The 22,296-nt window shown below is 39.8% G+C and overlaps 1 protein-coding gene across 1 annotated transcript in view; it reads right to left on the bottom strand.

Moving 5' to 3' along the window:
- The window catches only part of ARHGEF9 (Cdc42 guanine nucleotide exchange factor 9), a 102,044-nt gene that overhangs the window by 75,994 nt on the left and 3,754 nt on the right, over positions 1-22,296 (bottom strand). The window lies entirely within an intron of this gene.

The raw sequence follows: 22,296 nt of genomic DNA, 5'->3' as shown, positions 1-22,296 counted from the left end.
CTTTTCCTTTTTTATTTACTATTTCAGAATATTACATGGATACAAAATTTTAGTTACATAAATTGTTTTTGTACCATTTGAGTCAAAGTTATAAGTGTGCCCATCCCCCAGATAGCGTGCACTATACCGGTGAGGTGTGAATTTACCCATCCTCTTCTCCCCCTTCCCACCTGTTATTTCTATATGTGCACTTAAGTGTTGATTGATTAGTCCCAATCTAATGGTGAATACATGTGGTATTTGTTTTTTCCATTCTTGTGATACTTCACGTAGAAGAATGGGCTCCAGCTGCACGCAGGTTAATAGAAGAGGTGCTAGTTCACCATTTTTATGGCTGAGTAGTACTCCATGGTATACATATACCACATTTTATTACTCCACTCATGCATTGATGGGCACTTGGGTTGTTTCCATCATCTTTGCAATTGTGAATTGTGATGCTATAAACATTCAAGTGCAGGTGTCTTTTTCATAGAATGTCTTTTTTTCCTTTGGGTAAATACCCAGTACTGGGATTGTGGGATCAAAGTGTAGTTCTCCTTTTAGTTATTTGAGGTATCTCCATACTACTTTCCATAGAGGATGTACTAGTTTTCAGACCTACCAGCAATGTATGAGAATGTTCCTCTCTCTCCACACCCACGCCAACTTTGTTCTTTTGGGACTTTTTTTTTTTCAGCTCATTATGGGGGTACAAAAGTTCAGGTTATATATATTGTCCATGCCTCCCCACCCCCCCGAGTCTGAGCTTCAAGTATGTCCATTCCTTAGACAGTGCACATCGCACTTATCATGTAGGTATGCACCCATCCCCTCCCCCCACCCCCATCCCCCCCAGTCAGAACTTCAAGTGTGTCCATTCCCCAGGCCATGCGCATCGCACTCATCAAGTAGGTATACACCCATCCCTTCCCCTCAGCCCCAACCTCTGTCTGATACCCAATTGGTGTTATTCCCAAACGTGCACTCAGGGAAACCCGGATATAAGCCATTCTCACTGGAGTTAAGTACAACTATTATTGCTCTTATCCATTTATACCTGGACAAGTCCATGTGTTATCTGCCAGCTCCCATCCCACCCACATACCACTATCAGACCAATTTCCTTAACTATCATTTTGGGAGTTTTTACTTCCTTCCTTCCTTTCTTTCTTTCTTTATTTATTTTTAGACAGAGTCTCACTCTGTTGCCTGGGCTAGAGTGCCGTGGCATCAGCCTAACTCACAGCAACCTCAAACTCCTGGGCTCAAGCAATCCTCCTGCCTGAGCCTCCCGAGTAGCTGGGACTACAGGCATGCGCCACTGTGCCTGGCTAACTTTTTCTATATGTTTTTAGTTGTCCAGCTAATTTCTATTTTTTTTAGTAGAGACGGGGTGTTGCTCTTGCTCAGACTGGTCTTGAACTCCTGAGCTCAAATGATCCGCCTGCCTCGGCCTCCCAAAGAGCTAGGATTACAGGCATGAGCCACTGCACCTGGCCCTTTTTCCTGTTTTTATTTCATAATTTTACAGGGGTACACATGTTTTAGTTACATAATTCACTTTTGTACAGTTTGAGTCAAAGTTATAAGTGTGCCGTTCACCCAGTTAGTGTGCACTGTACCTGTTAGGTGTGAATTTATCCATCCCCTCCTCCTGCCTCCCACCTACTTGATTTCCCTTGAGTTTTACTTTCATATGTGCACATAAGTGTTGATCAATTAGTTCCAATTTAGTATTGAGTACATGTGGTGTTTCTCCCTTCTTGTGATACTTGATGTAGAAAAATGGGCTCCAGCTCCATCCAGGTTGTTATAAAAGATACTAGAGCATCATTTTTTTTATGGTTGAGTAGTGCTCCATGGTATACATATACCACATTTTATTAATCCACTCACGCACTAATGGTCACTTGGGTTGTTTCCACATCTTTGCAATTATGAATTGTCCTGCTATAAACAATCTAGTGCAGATGTCCTTTTTATAGAATGTCTTTTGTTCTTTTGGGTAGATTTCCAGTAATGGGATTGCTGGATCAAATGCCAGTTCTTCTTTTAGTTCTCTGGGGTATCTCCATACTACTTTCCATAGAGGTTGTAGTAGTTTGCAGTCCTATCAACAGTGTATAAGTGTACCTTTCTCTCCACATCCTCACCAGCATCTGTTGTTTTGGGACTTTTTGATAAAAGCCATTCTCACTGGAGTTAGATGAAATCTCACTGTGGTTTGGATTTGCATTTCCTTAATGATTAGAGATGTTGAGCATTTTTTCATGTGTTTGCTGGCCATTACTCCATCTTCCTTTGAAAAGTTTCTGTTCATGTCTTCTGCCCACTTCTTAATTGGGTTGTTTGATTTTTTTTCTTGATTTGTTTGAGTTATTTGCAGATTCTGGTTATCAGCCCTTTATTGGATGTATAGCATGCAAATGTTTCCTCCCATTTTATAGGTTGTCTATTTGCTCTACTGACTCTGTCGCTGGCTATGCAGAAGCTTTTAATCAATGCATACAAATCAGTAGCTTTCATATATGCCAGTAACAGTCAAGGTGAAATCAAATCAAAGATGCAATACCTTTCACAATAGCAACAAAGAAAATAAAATATCTAGTAATATATTTAACTAAGGAGGTGAGAGACATCTATAGGGAGAACTATGAAACACTGAGGAAAGAAACTGCAGAGGATATAAACAGATGGAAAAACATATCATGATCATGGATTGGCAGAATCAGTATTTTTAAAATGTCTATACTACCCAAAGTGATTTATAGATTCATTGCAATCCCCATTAAAATACCATGGTTATTTTTTGCAGACCTAAAAAACATACTTCTACGCTTCGTATGGAACCAGAAAAGACCCCATACACCTAAAGAAAGCTTACGTGTTAATAATAAGAACAAATTGGGAGGCATCACTTTCCCAGACTTCAAGCTATGTACGGGGCTATAGTAACTATAGCATGGTATTGGCACAAAAAGAGAGACACAGATCTGTCTATTAGAACAGAGAAGCGAGATATAAATCCAACCTCATATTGCCATCTGATCTTTGACAAAGCAGACAAAAATATACACTGGAGAAAATAATCCCTGTTCAATAAATGGTGCTGGGAAAATTGGATAGCCACATGTAGAAGGCTAGAATAGGATCCATACCTCTCACCACTCACAAAAATTAATTCAAAATGGATAACAAACTTAAATCTATGTCATGAAACTATAAGAATTCAAGAAGAAAATGTTGCAAAAACTCTCATATCCATTAGCCTAGGGAAAGAATTTATGAAGAAGACCCCAAAGGCAATCACAGCAACAACAAAAATAAATAAATGGGACCTGATCAAATTAAAAAGCTTTTGCACAGCTAAGGAAACTATCATTAGAGCGAACAGACAACTTACAGAATGGAATAAAATATTTGCATGCTATACATCCAATAAAGGGCTAATAACTAGAATATGTACAGAACTCGGGAACATCAGCAAGGAAAAAATCAGACAACCCATTAAAAAGTGGGCAAAGGACAGGAACAGAAACTTTTCAAAAGAAGACAGACTGGTGGCCAACAAACATATGAAAAAATGTTCAACATCTCTAATCATCAGGGAAATGCAAATGAAAACCACAATGAGACATCATCTAACTCCAGTGAAAATGGATTTTATCAAAAAGTCTCAACATTAAGTGTCGGCATGGATGTGGAAAGATAGGAACTCATAAACTGCTGGTGGGACTGCAAACTAGTACAACCTCTATGGAAAGTAATATGGAGATACCTCAAAGAGATAAAAGTAGAACTAACATTTTATCCAGCAATCCCATTACTGTACATCTATCCAAAGGAAAAAAAGACAATCTATAAAAAAGACATCTGTACTCAAATGTTTATAGCAGCACAATTTACAATTGCAAAGATGTGAAAACAACCCAAGTGCCTATTAATATGTTAGTGGATTAATAAAATGTGGTATATGTACCATGGAGTACTACTCAGCCAAAATAAAACAAAACAAACCAACAAGCAAAGAAAAAAACAGTGAACTACCTCTTGTGTTAACTTGAGTGGAGCTGGAACCCATTCTTCTAAGTGAAATATCACAAGAATTGAAAAACAAACACCACCTGTACTCACCATTAAATTGATACTAATTGATCAACACTTATGTGCACATATGGAAGTAACATTCATCGGGTGTCAGGCAGGTGTGAATGGGGGAGGGGATGAGTAATTTCACACCTCATGGGTACAGTGTGCACTGTGTGGGGGATGGGCATGCTTGTATCTCTGACTTGGTGGTGCAAAGGCAATTTGTGTAACCACAGCTTTTCTATCCCTGTAATATTCTGAAAGGAAAAAATAAATAAAATAAAATAAAATAAATAAGAAAACACTTACTAAACTAGAAATAGAAAGAAATGTGCTCAAAACAATATTGGACATTTATGAAAAACCCATAGTTAATATCATACTTAATGGTGAAAGACTGCATGCATTCATCCATCCTACCATTAAGAGCAAGATAAGGATATTCACTTTTATCACTGCTATTCAACATTGTACTGAAGGTTGTAGCCAGAACAACTGGACAAGAAAATGAAATAAAAGACATTCAGATTGGAAAGAAGAAGTAAAAGTATCTCTAGTCACGGATCATATATCTTATATATAGAAAATCATAGAGAATCCACCCAAAAATATCCATTATAACAAGCTCAGCAATGTTGCAGGATATAAGATCATTTCTACACACTAGCAATGAACAATGTGTGAGTAAAATTTTAAAACATAATCACACTTACATAGCATTAGAAAGAATAAAATACTTAGGCAGAAATTTAACAAAAGAAGTTCAAATCTTGTACACTGAAAACTGTGAAATGTTGTTGAAAGAAAGTAAAGAAAACTTAAATAGGAAGACCTCTCATGTTCATTGATTGTAAGACTTAATAGTGCTAAGATGGCAATACTCCTCAAATTGATCCAGATTCAACAAAATCCCTATCAAAATCTCAGCTGGCTTCTTTGCAAAAATTGACATTGTCATTTTAAAATTCATATGGAATTTCAAAGGACCCAGAATTACCAAAACAATTTTGAAAAAGAAGAATAAAGTTGGAGGACTCACACTTTGTGATTTCAAAACTTACTATAAACTGATAGTAATCAATAGAGTGTGTATTGGCACAAGAATACACATAAAGATCCATGAAATAGACCTTAGAGTCCAGAAATATACTCTACATTTATGCTGAATTGATTTTTGTCAAATGTTCCAAGATGATTCAAGGGGGAAAGTATAGTCTTTTCAACAAATGGTGCTGAGACAACTGGATAGCCACATACAAAAAAAATGAACTTTGATTCCAACCTCACACTATATACAAAAATCAACTCAAAATGGATCAAAATTCTGAATGTAAGAACTGAAATTATAAAACTCTTCAAAGAAAACAGAGGAAAATCTTTGTGACCTTAGATTAGACAATGGTTTCTCATATATGATGCTTAAAACAGAAGCAACCAAGCAAAAATAAATAAATTTGACTTCATCAAAATTAAAAAAAAACTCTTGTGCTACAAATGATACCACCAAGAAAGTGAAAAGACAACCCACAGAATTGGAACAATATTTGCATATCCTATATCTGATAAAGGTCTAGTGTCCAGAATATATAGAATTTAATAATAAAAATACAAATAACCTACTTAAAAATGGGCAAAGCATCTGAATAGTCATTTCTCCAAAGAGGACATATAAATGGCCAGTAAACACACCAAAAGATGCTCAACATCATTAGCCACAAAGGAAATGCAAATCAAAAGCACAATGAGGTATCCCTTCACATCCCCTAGGGTGACTGACTGTAATAATAATTTTTCAAAGGTCAATAAACAAGGACAAGGATGTGGAGAAACTGGAACCCTCATACATTACTGGTAGGAATGTAAAATGATGTGGCTGCTGTGGAAAACATTTTGGTCATTCCTCACAAAAAGTCAAACATAGTTACCAGTATGATCCAGCAATTCCTCTCCTAGGTATATATTCAAGACAACAAAAAACATATGTTCATACAAAAACTTGTATACAAAGGTTCACAGCAACACTATTCATAACAGGAAAATAGTGGAAACAACCCAATTGTTCATCAGCTGATGAATGTATAAACCAAAATGTGGTCTATCTATATAGCATAATACTATTTAGCAATACAAAGGAATGAAATACTAATATATGTTACAACATGGATGAGCCTCAAAAACAATTTGCTAAGTAAAAAAAGGAAGACAAAAAAGATTACACATATAGTATGATTCCATTTATATGAACTGTCCAGAACAGACAAATCCATAAAGACAGAAAGCAGATTAGTGTTTGCCAGGGGCTAGGTTGGGAGAATGGTGAGATGTTGGTCAAAGGGTATAAAGTTTCAGTTACACAGCAGAAATAAGTTCTGACCATCTGTTGTACAGCATAATGACTACAGTTAATAATAATGTATCATATATTGGAAAATTGCTAAGAGAATAGATTTTAAATGTTCTCACCATAAAAAAGTGATAAGTATGTGAGATGACAGATATGTTAATTCAATCATTTCACAATATTTGTATGTGCACATATATATGTATATCAAAACATCACATTGTACCCATAAATAGTTACAAATTTTACCTGTCAATTAAAAATAAATACATATTTAGAAAATAAGTTGTTCTGGAATTGGTGATGGTTGTGCAACTTTGTGAATATACTAAAACTCATTAAAGTACACTTTAAAATGATAAATTTTATGGTATGTGAATTATATCTCTATAAAAATAAACAAAAATTAAAACAATCTAGATAAGGTGAAATTTCCCCTTTGACCTTTTACCATCCTAGCCATATTCCATCTCTCCTGATATGGATTTTGTGTGCAATCTTTGTCAACCTTTCTCCTTGCATTCATATACCTATATGCATATCCCAGCAGGATCACCATGGTTCCATATGTTAAACTGATGCTCACTCAGCCCTTGATACACACTCTTCAACATCTTTAGTGCCCCTCCTCCCAAATGGATCGGTAGTTCTCAAAGAAAAGGTTTCATAACACCCAGCCAGTAGCTCCCTCATGAGTTCAATAAAGGCTCGAGGAATGTCTTAGAAAGCCAGCCTACCCCTGGCTTCAGCAGTGTGAGGTTTCTAAGAAGATAATGGGTAATCAATATTCTCTAAATCTCACCTTGATGTTTTCAAAGGCCAAATATAGCCAGCCAGAGAGAAGTGAAAAGTGAGCCATCCTTTGAGAAAGTGAGGGGTTACTGCCGCCACATTAAACAACAGAATCTCAGGGTTGTAGAATGAGAGCTATGAAGGATATGGAAGGTCAGCCAGTCCACACCACTTCTTACCCCCCAATCAATACATAAACTCCCTTGACAACATCTCCCACCAGCAATTGCCCAGACCATTTGCTGAATACAACCAGTGATTATATTACTGTTTCCCAAGGCAGCCCTTTCTTTTTTCATATCATTTCAATCATGAGCTCTGCCTTTGAATGAAGGTGCCAGCCAAAAATCTCAGCAAACACTGCAAAAGAACAAAACACCGATAAGGGAGAGGGATTAAAGGGAATGTGAACTCTTCTGTAACAAAGGTCACCAAAATACCACCACAGTGAAGCAATGGCAAAGTGTAGATACAAAGGTGGATGTGAGGGACTGACAGGAACCCAGCTGGCCACAAGCAGAGCACATGCGTGCATGTGCACATACACGCAAACACAACCTGTTTTGGAACCCCAGTATCAGCTTCTAGGAGGATTAGGCATGTTTAGAAATCCTTGAGCATGCATGCCAGGAAGTACTTAGCATTCCTGCCTTGCACAAAGATGGTCAGTATGGTGTTGTACAGTCAGACACAGAAACTACTCCTCTGGTCCAAAAGGGAAAGAGATTATTTAATAACTGTCACTAATTATATGAAAGATCATCATAAGAAGGCTACTAACAAATTGTTCACCCTTTCCCGCACAGACATAATGAGAAGTAATAAGCTTCAAACAGAGAAAATGAGATTTTGGTTATACAACAGACAAAAAGAAAAGATCTGTGTGAATATCCTGTCTTTGCATTCATGGCTCTCCATCAACACATTACATACCAGGCCTTACCCACCTCAGGTAGCTTACCCTTCTCATTCATTCCAACACATCCTGTTTATTCCTACCTCTACACTCCTATATCCTTCTAATGCCTACCCTCTACTTTACCTGCTTTTTGGAGCACACCCAACAACTTGATGTGCTCACTCATACCAACCACTTGCCATGTCAACAAAGCCACCCTCTGTCTACTGCCTACTGATGCTATAACTCTATCTACTTTCTTTCTAACATTTGTAGTTGGGAAGGTCCTCACCCACTCCATGCCCTCAGTCTATCCGAACCCACATGGGAAGGTGAACTTCTAGGACCTGCCCCCAATTCAAGTTTATCTGATCACACTACAATTTCAGAGCTACTGCTGGCCCTGTTCCCTACATAACACTTTTATTAAACATGTCCTTAATAGTAAGCTTTGCTTACTTAATATGTAACTAAATGTGGGAATGAGTTCACCCACACATGATCCTCAGGCCCAAGCCCCACTGAGCAGTAATGTCAATAACTTCACTACCTAAAACAAGCTTATCAACACAAATAAAGAGCTGAACCAAGGGGCAGAATTTATAGGTCCATTATTATGGCTCTTTTCCCTAATACATCTTACAAAAGATGTTTTACATTTTTGGGCTCCTATATACAACAAAGTATTGTGCCATTTATTTGTTCATAAATGAAGACTAACTGCTGATGTACAGCCCCAGTAACGTTATTATGCCTGTTGGTAGAGGCCAGAGCAGCCAAGAAAGTACTCTGTCTAGTTATATGTTCAGGAGGCTCATTGGTTGCAACACCATTCCAATTAGTCTTGAGAGCCTGGAAATGTCAGCATGCCCAGGTTTCCGTGTAGCCTATGTTCTCATACAAGTGGTTAAATGGGGTGGAAGAGAAGCTTTATATGCCCAGATGGCCTTAGTCTAGCCATTTACAGGTAGGAGCAGCAAGAAGCTGATGCAAAGGGACTAATTCATCCAAATAATGGCTAAAAGATGAAAACTCAGAAACCTGGAGAGGTTTAGCAGACCTGGTCTTAGGCTTCAGACTTCTGAAGGGCTGCAGACAGTGTATTCCCAAGGTCTGGGGTTGGGATACAAGCAGAGAGAAATAAGGACACTATTTCTCCCATTAACATTAAAAGTTTGCTGTGAGTAGCATCAGTATTGAGTGTTTCCTACGTGTCAGGTTCCACTGTCAGTATTTTTCATGCCTAATTCTGCTTAATTCTCACAACAACTTAATGAGGTAGGTACTATTATATCATCAATTTACTGATGAAGTCACTGAAGCACAAAAAGTACAAGTGATCTGCCCATGGCCGCATTGCTAATAAATGGGAAGGCTCTGATTCTAATCCAGAAAGATTATCTCCAGAGCCAATTATCTTGTCCACTCATACCCTTTACATGAGTAGAAGCTCCAGAAAGACATATTCCAGTTCAATATAGGGACAAACTCTTTCAGACCTGTCCTGAGCTGTATAACCGGTGGCCTGAAGAGGTAGAGAGCTCAGTAGAAATACAAAAGCAGAGACTGGACTGACTATTTGGGAGGCAGCAATATTTCAGAAGTGTTCAAATATCAGCAAGAGGGATAAACTAGATGATTTTTAAGATCTCCCCAAACACTGAAACTCCCTGGTTCTATGAATCAACAACCACAGTTCACAAACCATTTTGAGGATCAACAAATCTAGACCTTTTGGCTGAGTCCAATTCAACCAAGTCAAATCAAATGCAAACTTAGGCTAGAACTTCCTTCCCTAAGCAAGGCAGATGGACAGTCACAGAAAATGACTCTAGGAGTATTAATACTAACAACATACAGTACCATGCCGATGCTGATGGCTCCTTTTTAATGATCTGTAGGGACAAATAAAAGGTTCACGAGACATATTATTTGTACTAGGGAGATTATAGGGAGGATGTTTATGCTACTTAAAAGAAAAATCTGTTCCCAAGCATCTTCAAATGGAGCAAAAGCCCCTAATAGGCAACGTGGTGTCACAGAAACAGCACTAAGTTCTCAATCAGAAGTACTAAATTGGAGATTTGGTTCTGCTCTGCAAATAACTACTTACAGGACCCTAGGTGGCTTATGTCCTATCTTGGAGCCTTAAATCCCTCAGCTTCTATTTTTAAGGAAAATGGGAAGGGCTATGATGACAGGCTTCCCTGAGATAAGACATGGGAAGTCATCCATAAAAGTAAAGGGGAGGGGATGGTGAGGTAGTGGTGGTGAGAGAGACAGGAAGGCAGAAAAGCTAGATTCCTCAAAGTTCTTCAACTATATTTTAACAAAGACCTCTAGGCCCCAACTACCCCAGATGGATTTCTCTTCATATAGCTTCATCTTCTTCTCCCAGCAGAGAGGGGAAAAAGCAAAGTGAAATGAGAACCAGCCATTTATAAGGTTGGAACGGTCTTTCTTCCACCTTGAAGAAAAATACCTGCTCCTGCAGCTGACTTTTGTTTATCCTTCTCCAGCACCATCCCTATAGAAGGATGCAGGGGAAGGGACCTGAGCATGGTGCCTCCTTTGATGTTCTATAATATAAAACCCCATTCCCAGCCTCCCTCTCAAGGCCTTGATACCTTGCCCAAAGACAGACATAGCAATCTGATGTCTTACATGAGGAAACAGAAATTAAGCTAAGTGAATCTTCCTGTCAGCTCTATGTTGTTTTTATTCCAGAGCTGAAGGGTTGTATTCGGGGAAGGGGGTGGGGGGGCAGAGCAGGCAGGAAATAGACCCTGCCTGCCCCAATCAAGAAATAGAAATGGAGTAAGTATAGTCTAGAAGTAAAGCTCCTGGAAAGGCAAGAAAGGCCAAAGGGAAGAGGATGGTTTCCCAGGTGTCCTAGCATTATAACTCCTTTGCATGACATCTCAAGACTATCCAAAGTTCTGGAGTTAGCCAGGTAATGCAAGGACCTCAGGGAAGCATCCCATCTAGATCCAGTGAGTATCGCCCTGGGATCAAGGCATTAGCTCCTTAAGACCAGCAGAGACTCAGTGAACACCCTTAACTCTGGCCTACTGTGGTCCCAACTCAGCCCACACCTGAGTTTGGTACCTACTCAGGCCAGTAGCTCACTTGATCAGGGGCACTGCTCTAGGGAACAAGTTATCCCAATAATTGGGATAATTGGGTAAGACCAAGAATGGGAAAGGAAGATGAGAGAGAAACGGGTATGCTCTAAAGCCAAACTTGGTAGATGTGGAGATTCCATAGCCTGAGTCTACTCTAAGTGGGTCAAGAAACGGAGAAGCTAGCCCTAGCGCAGCCATAAAGAGGCCTGGACACCAGCGTCCTAGACAATGTCAACGACAAGCCTGGCTCTTGTATGGCTTGGCCAGGGGTACCTTTGGCCCCAGTCCAGGACAGAAACATGCCATCAATAAGTGGGAGCTAAGAATACTTCCATCAGAGAACTGGAGGACCACAAGGAGCCACAGGAGAATTGCTACAGCCAGACTACCATGAGCTGGCTCTCACAATGCCAGGGGCACTCCTTTGTTGGGTGGCTTCCCCCTGCACTGAACTGACCCTCTGGCCTACGTGCAGCCAAACCAATCCTCAAGATTCTGTCTCAGGGTAAGAGCAAGCCTAATCCCTCATGGAGGCATAATCTTCAGACTTGCTAACCTCCTTTCACACCCAATAGTTCTTTTGGGCCCTACAACACTCATGGGAAATGGAGAAAGCACTGGATTGTGAGACCCATGAAGCTCAAGGTTTAGGTAGTATTCTTTGTAAGTGACCTGGGTCTCTGGAGAAGTTAATCTCTCTCCCCTCCGGTTTTCAGCTGTAACTAGGGATTGAGCCTCGTTGTCCTGCTCTGCTAACCTTAGAACTATATATAATAGGGAGGACAAATTGCCACCATGTTTGGAAAGGTCATGTCAAACTGCAGCACGCTATTTAAATCTCAGGGTCTGATATTTGGGAAAAAAGCAGGGTTCATTGCCCCCATTTTACTGGCAAAAAAAGACAAAAGGTTCAAAGATGTGAAGAAATATGCCAGAGATCACACCACTCACAGGCACTGAATATAAGACGTGAAGTCATTCAGTTCCATCTGACTCTCAGGACAGTACTCTAGAATTCAAAGTACTTCTTATGGGGCATGGAGCCTTAGAAGACAGTCTCTGTGGAGGGCCAGCTGGCCTCAAGCAAATGGAAATACTAGGAAGATGTGCTTGCAGCCCTCCCTTTCCATGGTGTTTCTAGCCATTTTTTCCCACTTTCTTCCTTTCCTTGCTACCCTTATGCTACCCTTCTCCCCTCCAAATCATTTTCATGCAAAGGTCTGATATCAGTCATTTACATTTCAATATGAACAGGCTAAAGCTAACATTCCCTTCTCTTCTCTCAAGAGGTCTGGATCCTGAAGCAAAGTTGTAATTACAGAATGAAAGGCTCTGATTCTAATAAAGGCTTCCTGGTTTCAGAGAAACAGTAGGAAAGGCACATATAGGGAGAGAAGCCTGGAGCTTGGACATTTACAACTCTAGAAGTTTCCTATTCAATGGACATCATGTCAGCTTTGGCAGAGATCAAGAGCAAATTGTCTCCACTCTAGGACAAGAGAGATGAGACCTTGAAAAAAGTTGAACTTATAGTAAAAATCAATTAGTAAAACATTAACAAAAAAGAATCCCGAATTTGGAACTAGTAACATTATCCTTTGAATGGCCTTTGAGGTTTTATTACATTAGACTAAAGAAAATGTGATCCTACCTTAATTTCTTTAGAAATCTATCTGGTTTGACTATTTGAGACAGTCACTAGAACTTTCTTAGGTCTCTTTGTGATCTCTCATGCATCTTTGTCTTGACCTATTAAATTATTGCAGACATACCTTACCATTTACCTGATAAATGACAATTTGTATTGTGTGTTTTTAAAAATTTTCTCTAGGCCTTAAACTCATTTCTGCATAGAAGTCTTTCTGTGTCAGTAACTTCCCTGTTGTTTGTATTTGGCATCTAAGCATTATATGTTCCCTCCTTCCAACCCCCCAAAAAAAAAAAAAAAAAAAAAAAAGAAAATGTGATCCTAGCACAATACATGTATCTGCTGTTAAGTATTTTTATTTTTATAGATCCATTACAGTATACAAGCTTTTATTGGTTTCTGATGTTTAGAATCAAACTGTGGATCAATCACCAAAAATTTTACTGTAAGGACAGAAGAGAATAATGTTATAATTTTTACCTTATCAAAATAAAAGCCAGCTGATAAAGTTTGGGAGGGGAATAATGGGATAAGAGCTGGAAGGAAGGGTAAGAGGCCTAAAGGTGAGAGGACTAACACTATCTTACAAAATTGGAAGTGTATGGTTGGAAGATCAAGAAATGGGGCCTAAATAATGATGTTTGAAGTGGCACTGGTGACTATAGGTGAGGCTGAGCAGTGACAGATGTTATTATGGTTCGACTAGAGAAAGGGATTGTGGGAGAAAACTGAGTTTTAAATTTTAAATTGAAAGTTGAAAGGTCATGTTCCAAAATTCTAGAATCAAAAAGCTACAACACATTACTAGATTTGAAGCTTACCAGTAGAAGATATAAAAACAGAAATGGTTTAAAACTGGCTAGTGTGAGTACGAGATTTGGCAAGGGGAATTTTACTTTTGATGTAAACCTATGTTTACTTTTCAAATAACTTAAAATATAATGTAATTATATTTTAATGTAATTATATTTTAATGTAATTAAAAGTAGAAAATAAAAAGTATATGCATCTGCAAAAAGAAACAAGCAAATTGTCTCTTAGTGTCTGGCTGCTCAAATGACAAGAAGACACAGCTTCTGAGCTAAACTGCCTCTTCATACCACCTCGTGTCATCTTCCCTGCTAGTGTCCACTGGCAGGTGGCTCACAGAAACTGCCTCACCATCTGTGTATAGTGTGATACCTTTCAAAGTGTTAATAGTACCCTCCACTCAACAGCTGTAGTGCCAAACCAAATCCTTCTGGCTCCCCTGGGCAGCTCCATCAAACAAATTTAATGTACTGTTTTGAGTGGCTGAATGGTGATAAACACAGGTGATCCTGGTTTTAGAATCATGGAAGAACCTGCGACTGGTGAAGTGGATAGAGCCCTTAGAAAGTACCTGGCCCAAACACTTGAATTGTCAGTGAAGACACTGAGTCCCAAAGTGGGGAAGGTCCCTGTCTGACACCCCTCAGGGAATCAGCAGCAGATCTGCCCCTTCATCTAAGGTCTTTGAATTCCCAGCCCAATGTTCCTGCTACCTTCACTGTGGTCTTTCTGCTTGATAACCTCTCAGATGTTTCATCTCTCCACCCCCTAGAGCTCTACCATTTTTCATTCCTCCAGAGAATGCCCCCTGCCCAACATGCAAAAGGTACATTTCCAACAGGGAAGGACCTTAAATGGCCAGAAAAATCTCTGCCCATAGCTCCCTATTCACATGCTTCTTCTAACTGCTTAGTGTCATCTTCCTATCCCTTGACTCCTCTAAGGCAAAAGTGAGCTTGTTACTTAGATCTCACTGGATTGAAATTTCAAGTTTAGTCAAGGAAAAGGGGGAGACAGTTGGGTCCCCTAAGGACTGACACCCTCAACTGATCAGTACAGCCTACCATGCTGAGGGAGTACCATCCTTAATGGTGGGGTTCTAATTTCTTGCTTAAGGCCTTAGCCTCCTCTGCTTCATCCCTGTTCCCTGGAGGAATGGGGAATGTCTCTAAGAGGCAATGATGCATATATGTATTTATACCAGAGAGTGTCAGATTCCCTCACTGGCTGGATCTCTGACAGCAGGGGTGCATATGAGGCCTGAACCCTTGAATCTTTTGCTCCATGGCTCATATCATAGAGAAGGTCAAGTAGCTTTCCAGAAATGATTACCCTGTGTTAGTCTAAGGGACCAAGTCCATTCTCAGAACATAGCTAAAGCAGGAAATGTCAATTCTCTCATTCAATGCAAAGGCATCCCAAATGAAGGCTCTTCAAAGAAGTCTCACTTCTGAAAACCAAAAATGATATCCAGCCATTTCTGAGTATTATTTCTCTAATGAACCACTAATAAGGAGGACAAGGGCCCTCGGGGGAGGCCTCTCAAAGATGCCAGATACCCTCAGTACTTGTCTATACTGCTCAAGGCTATGGCTGTTGCTAGCTGGACAGTTACTTTTGTTCAAGGCTTAGTTAATACTGGTGAGAAGATATTAATAGCACCGGTAATAAGAAGCCATGTGGAAAAAAAGAGGCTTTACTCTGACTCATAATAATAACTATACTGATGAAAAAATAAAAAAATATGTACAGTTACGATGATTTTCTAAAAATGTGTACTTTCCAAAGAGCCACACAAGCAGAACTTATCTCTGGGCACTCAATCATGGTCTTGCTCTCCTCAAGTCATCAGATCACCAAGGAAGTGTACACATGATACTAGGGAGGCCTAAGATGATCCCTAAATGAACTCAGGGGTTGGTTACACAGAGAAAAACAGACCCCAGGCCCCAGACGACAGATTTCAACTCAGGCAGCCAATCAGGTCACAAATTCGTGCTATCGGCCAATGAGGGGGCCTTAGAAGGAAATCCCCACCTCAAAAACAACAATTCAGCGTGTCTCCTACTGGTACAGCTCTTAAACATCATCATTCTTGTGCAAAAAGTGCAATATAGGCCGGGCGCGGTGGCTCACGCCTGTAATCCTAGCACTCTGGGAGGCCGAGGTGGGCGGATCGTTTGAGCTCAGGAGTTCGAGACCAGCCTGAGCAAGAGCGAGACCCCACCTCTACTAAAAATAGAAAGAAATTATATGGACAGCTAAAAATATATAGAGAAAAAATTAGCCGGGCATGGTGGCGCATGCCTGTAGTCCCAGCTACTCGGGAGGCTGAGACAGGAGGATCGCTTGAGCTCAGGAGTTTGAGGTTGCTGTGAGCTAGGCTGACGCCACGGCACTCACTCTAGCCTGGGCAACAGAGTGAGACTCTGTCTCAAAAAAAAAAAAAAAAAAAAAGTGCAATATATGTCAAGAAATTGACTTAGACTACAGTATAAGGGCTAGCAGCTGGAAAAAAAGGAAGTAGTTCAGGCTTAGCTGACAGATGCTGGCCAGGTTCTCAAAAGTGCAGGATGATTTAGCTATGGTCCTGCCTGGAGGCTGGGGGACAGGCTATGTGACCCCCTCAAGGTTGCTTTCAACTTGAGGATTCTAAGAGAGGCCTACAAGGTAACCTGTGCTACCTGAATTTAGAAGAATTGTCTGGGTCATACAACAGCTAGATTTAAGGTTCTCTCTGAGCTAAAGAGGGTTCCATATTTTTTTTTTTAAAAAAAAGAATAACAACAACCTCCAATTAGCCAAATGATATACTGGATAACGTAATCCAGAGCATGTGCACAATGAGAAGCCATTAAGATGGATCACATGAATGCAAATGAGTATAATGATGCCACTTGAAATTCTAGTATATGGGGGAGAAATCCTGGTAATCCAGAGAGAAAGGCCCTTCCTGCAACTGTTGGCCTCAACTCACAGAGCCTATAAAATCTCTAGCGCCACAAGCAAGATATTCTACATAGATGGTGAAGGCTAGAGGCTTGAAGCTTGAGTGAATAAATAAGGGTTGGTATATCCAAACTCATCCCCAGAAAGCAAACACTATTGCTATTAGCCTGGAATGGAAGGTAAGTCCTCAAGTGTTAGCAGTTTTGTTAGCAGTGCAAGCTTGCCCTTTCCTGATTGTGCTATGGCCCAGAAAACACAGGATTAAGATTCAGGAGGAGGCAACATCACTAAAAGTGGCAGAATAGGGCATACAAAGAATCAGTCCCTCCACTGAAACAACCCTAAGTTGGCAAAGATTGACAGATCCACTTTTTCAGAACTCCAGAATCTAATCCAAAACTTACAGCAACCAGGGACCGCTTAATGCAGAAAAGAGCAGCAAAAATTTGGTAAGAGCATTCAGGGACTTTTGTTTATCCTCTTATCATCCCGTATTCCCCAGTGGCCAGTGAGAGAATGGCTCACATTCCTGGTGTGCCTCAATGGTGCCAGGATACTAATGATCTTGTTCTTTACAATACTGTGCATTTTGACCTATTTGGCACTGAGGGACTAGCACAGAGGCTGACCTTGGACTGGAATGGCTTTCCAGGCTGTGGCTGCCTCTGTTGAAAGATTTAAGAGTTGCAGATGGCCTGACATAGCATCAAAGGAATGCCCCAGCTGACAGCCAAGCTGCAAAATCCAGAAAGGTAGTATTTATTTTTTCTTCTTGGCTCCAAGTGTTTAAGGAAATCTCCATCAAGTCATTGGCTGACCAATGAGATAACAGAACAGAAACTTTAGTGACCACACATGACAAGGAATACAGTCTTTGCAAAAATAGTTTGGAAAAATCACTAAACAAAAGGACCACTGCAGCCCTCAGCAATCAACAGCAGCAAGCCCTGGGGAAGGAAGATAATCTGATTTCCAGAGTTACCACACTATAACATTAAAAATGTTTTCAACAAAAAAATTACAAGGAAGGCCTACAAATAAACAGTAAAGTATAGTCCATTCACAGAAAAAAAAATCTGACAGAAAACATACCAAAGGAAGCCCAGACATTGAACTTACTAGACCTTAAATCCTTAAATCAACCTTACTAGACCTTAAATCAACTGTCCTAAATAAGATTCAGGAGGCCTGGCTTCAAGTCCTGGCTTTGCCACTAATTCCCTACATGAGAAAGCAAGTCATTTACATTCTCTGACCCTATATTTTCTCAGGATTTAAACAATGAGGAGGTCAGGCTGACCAGTGATCATAAGCAGGGTCCTTGGGAGATAATTTAGCCTACAGATATGCTCTATTTGACCCTCACAGTGTTTCTTTAAAAATGTGAATTACTGGTCAACATTTTAAAAATATAGAGATTTTTACATAAAAATCCAACTCCTGGATTTTCTTGAAAAACCAGAATATCTAGCCCCACTGGACTTCCCTCTTTGCTATATCCCCACCCATGGGAACCAAAAAGTCACTTTTGCTCCCTTTAGATGGGGCATGAATTTCTCATTTGGACACAGGCCCCCACTTACCCCTTGTATCAGCCTGCTTCACTCACATAAGTTACCTGCCTAGGCCCTGTAAGCATCTACATTGGCCACCCCTCGCCAAGATGGGTCTTTCTAGCTCTAAATCTACAGTGAGTCCAGAGTTTCATACAAGTGAAAAGCTTTTCCTAACTGTCTCTTTTTGCAGCCATAAAGAGCACTATATAAATAAAACCCAAGTTACACTCTGGAACAACAGGCTTTCCTATGAACAAGAGAGGTTGGATTTTCATGACATCTGGTTTATACAAAGGCAAGCAATGATGATGATGTCCTGCTTAAGCCATCCTTTCATCTCCCTAATTCCAGGCAGATCAGAAACTAGAAAAATACATAATTTGAAGAGAAAAGGAAAATACATATCTAGCTCCTGATGGTACCTGAGCAGGCTCTTCACTTTCTGACCAAATCCACACCTTGTCACATAGGCCTTACCTTCTCATCAATAATAGGCTGTCATGTGTCCTGTACACAACCTGCCCTCAAGTAGGTGGCAGGCTCTCCTCAAGCCATGGCCCAAAGTCAGAACAAAGTCTCCTTTTATGCACAGTGATGAAGGAAAAGAGCCTGAATGACTTGGAGTTAGGGCCTATCAAGCAAAAGGAGGCCCACCACAGGGGCAGGATTTGCAACTTAAAGACATAATCTAGCAGTCTTCTCTCAGCTCCTAGGGGAAAAACCAGCCCAGGAAAGTAGCTGAAGATGTCAACAGCTAGATATGGGGACTGATGTTCAGCAAGCTCTAATTCCAAGGTACATTAACTCTTGCATTGCTCTTGTGAAGTCATGTCCCCAGTACAGAAAGGAGAGAACCTGGAAAACACACACACACATTTATACATGATTACAAGAATGAAATTCTGAACATGAGATGCAGATTTGACTGGGTAGAAGGCACACATACCTGGCAAGTTCCCATACAGTGGCCAAAATAATATGACAATTCCTATTTACAGGTATCCAGCATATCACAGGTTACAAAGAATTTTCATAAAATCAAATCATCCCCATTTTATAAGGAAGAAAACTGAGCTTTGAAGATGCACAAGAAGCTTTTCATGCTGCATATCTAATAGCAGAACTGAGGCAAGAATCTGGGTTTCTCAGACTCCAGGTTGGGTTTTAACATGATCAAGAACAAGTAGGGCTAGCTTGGACAGAACCACACTAAGCACCCTTGATTATCCATCCTAGGCCTCAAATGTTCTCACAGCAATGCGATTTCCACATAGGGAATGGAGATGCCTTACTACATCAGTCATCAATTTGGTCCAGTGATCTACAAAGGTGTTCAGCTAGTATGGGGTTAAGGGTAAGACTTTTCTTTGTCACTGTACTTTCCTATTATATGCCAAATAACCTAGGGATGATGTTCTCAAGGAGCTACTGAATCTTAGCTCAGGGTGAGTATGGATGAATCAGGCAAGTATCCTACAACATGGAGATGCAGCATCATAGGAAATTACCTATTCATCTGCCAACATCATCATCACTAAGGAAAATTCAGTAGTTCAGCACGACCCATCTCTATGTCCTGCTTAGACATGTCAGAGCTTAAATAAATTCTAGAGGGCGCTTCAGAGATGAAGAAGAAAATATGGGCTCTTGATCATATACCAAATAGGTGGCAGTGTCATGACTAAAGCTCAGGTCTCACATTTCCTAATATAGGTAGCACTGTTTTCACAACACCATTCTACCCTCAATCAAAACAAATGTAAAAAAAAATAGAGATAACAGTTCTATTTATAAAGATCTACTGGAAAAGACTCTCCATAACCTCCATCATGAAATCCCTTGGACATCACACAATCTTACTAGAAATCTAAATCTAAACATAAATACTCATTCATGAGAATTAAAAGGTCTTTCTTGGAATCAATATTCATATCACTAATACAACAGCCTAATCTCATTTCCTTCTGCTGGTGATAACACAACAGCCAGCCCCTTGAGTTCTGCGGTACTCTTCCTTAAGAGATATGAAGAACATTTGACTATTCTTAAACACACAAAAAGGTTCACAGTGATCAAATAAATGCTCATTCAAAATATAATCTGAGGCAACATGGAATATTAATCTTAGTTTCTCGAGAAATAAACACTGATATAGTATAAAGAATACTGGAGCTCTGAGTTATGATTTAGGCTCTATCATTAATGCCCCAGGTCTATGATCACAGTACTCAGTCTAGACTTGTGCTATTTGATATAGCAGCAACTAGCCACCTGTGGTTACCAAGCACTTGAAATGTGGCTAGTGTGAATTGAGATGTGCTGTGAGTATAAAATATACACCAGATTTCAAAGACTAATATATATCATTAATAATATTATAGTGATAATATATATTATATAATATTTTGGATATATTTGGTTAAGTAAAATACAAATACATGAAAATTAATTTCACCTGTATCTTTTTTACTTTTTTAGTGTGGCTACTAAAAATTTTTAAATTACATTTGTGGCCTTCATTATATATTCTATTGTCTAATACAAATATAATGACCAATGAGTCTTAATCCAGGCTGCACAGTAAAACTATCTAGGAGGATTTTTAAAAATCCAATTTCTGGGCCCCATCTTCAAAGATTATTTAACTAACTTGGAGCCTAGGTTTTAGTGAGCTTTTTGTTTGTTTGTTTGGGGATTTTTTTTTTAAGCTACTGAAGTGATTTTGTTGTACAGCCAAGGTTGAGAACCACCAGGCTAGACTTTGTACCAAATGGCTTCTAGGGCTGTGTGCCTAGAGAAATACTAGCCTTGGACTTAGGAGTATCAACGCCTGCTCATCGATATTCTGAAGAGTCCCTCTTGCCGGTTGCCTCTCTGAGCCATCCTGGCTTGCTCAATTATTTCCCCCATCCTTTGATTTATGGTTTATTATAAACGTGGCATTTCCCTGGAAGTGAAATGCATTTGGACTGGGTGACGTCATCACTGGGTACAGTTTAATCCTTCTTTTAAAGAGAGGAGTCTGTCAGCACAAAAGACACAAGCTGTACATGTACAGGGCCTCATGCTAGTCCTGAAGGTCCGTGGTTATTGATGTGCTCTTTCTGACTAGCCCTGGGACTGATTCATCAACCAACAAAGCTGAACGAGGACACAGACAGCATTTGGAGATGGATGGAAGACGCTGCATAAGCAGAGAAGAAAGGATTATATATTTCATTAGAAGATTCTCAAGATAGATGGGGGTGAGAAATCATTTTGTCCATTCCCCTGCTTCTGGGCAGTGTCCTAACCTAAATCATCCCGACTAGATAACAATACTTTCTGGGTTTGCAGCCCTCTGAGAAAGGAGGCTTCTTTCAACCTCTAGGGCCAGCCTTGATACATGAACCTTCTTGGAACTAATAAGGTGGTGGTGGTAATAATTATGATGATAATGATAAAACAAGTTAGCATTTGCCTAGTATCTAAAATCTTGGATATATATCTGTATATAATATCTGTCAAGCACTGTGCTAGATACCTTACTCACATATGTGACCTTGTTAAATCCTTATATAAAAAGTCTGTTATCCCTATTTTTCAAATGAGGAAATCAAAGCTTAGAAAGTTAAAAATCTTTAAAAGCTATAGAGCTAGGAGGTAGTAAATCTGTATCTCAAGTTAACTGACTCCAAATGCCCTGCTCCTTCCTTCATATCACACAGCCATAATTCCAATCTTGTGGCCCTTCAACATCCAAGAGCCTTTTTGTTTGCGGTCCAGCAGACTTCACCCTCATCTTACAGGAGAAACTAAAAAAAAAAGATGATGAGCTGTGGTAAGGATGGTTATAACACACCTTTGTGTGGCATTGGTACTCGTCTTGCCACAAAGCAGTTTTCACATGTTTTATTTCATTTCCTGTGACATCCCCTGGAATTAAAGAATTGCCAAAACTATTTTGAAGATGGGTAAACCAGAGCTCACAACAGTGAAAGAATTGACTCCAGTTCACAATCCCAAGGAAGGCCAAGAGCTGGAACACCTAGCCAATACTCTTTCCCCATAGCACCCTGAGGTGATAAGCACCCAGGGTCACTTCCTCCATAGTGACTAGGAAGAAG

This window comes from Eulemur rufifrons, chromosome 30 (assembly GCF_041146395.1).
Source record: "Eulemur rufifrons isolate Redbay chromosome 30, OSU_ERuf_1, whole genome shotgun sequence".
Classification (NCBI taxonomy): domain Eukaryota; kingdom Metazoa; phylum Chordata; class Mammalia; order Primates; family Lemuridae; genus Eulemur; species Eulemur rufifrons.
The sequence above is the reverse complement of the archived record's forward strand: the minus strand, read 5'-3'. Positions and strand labels throughout refer to the sequence as shown.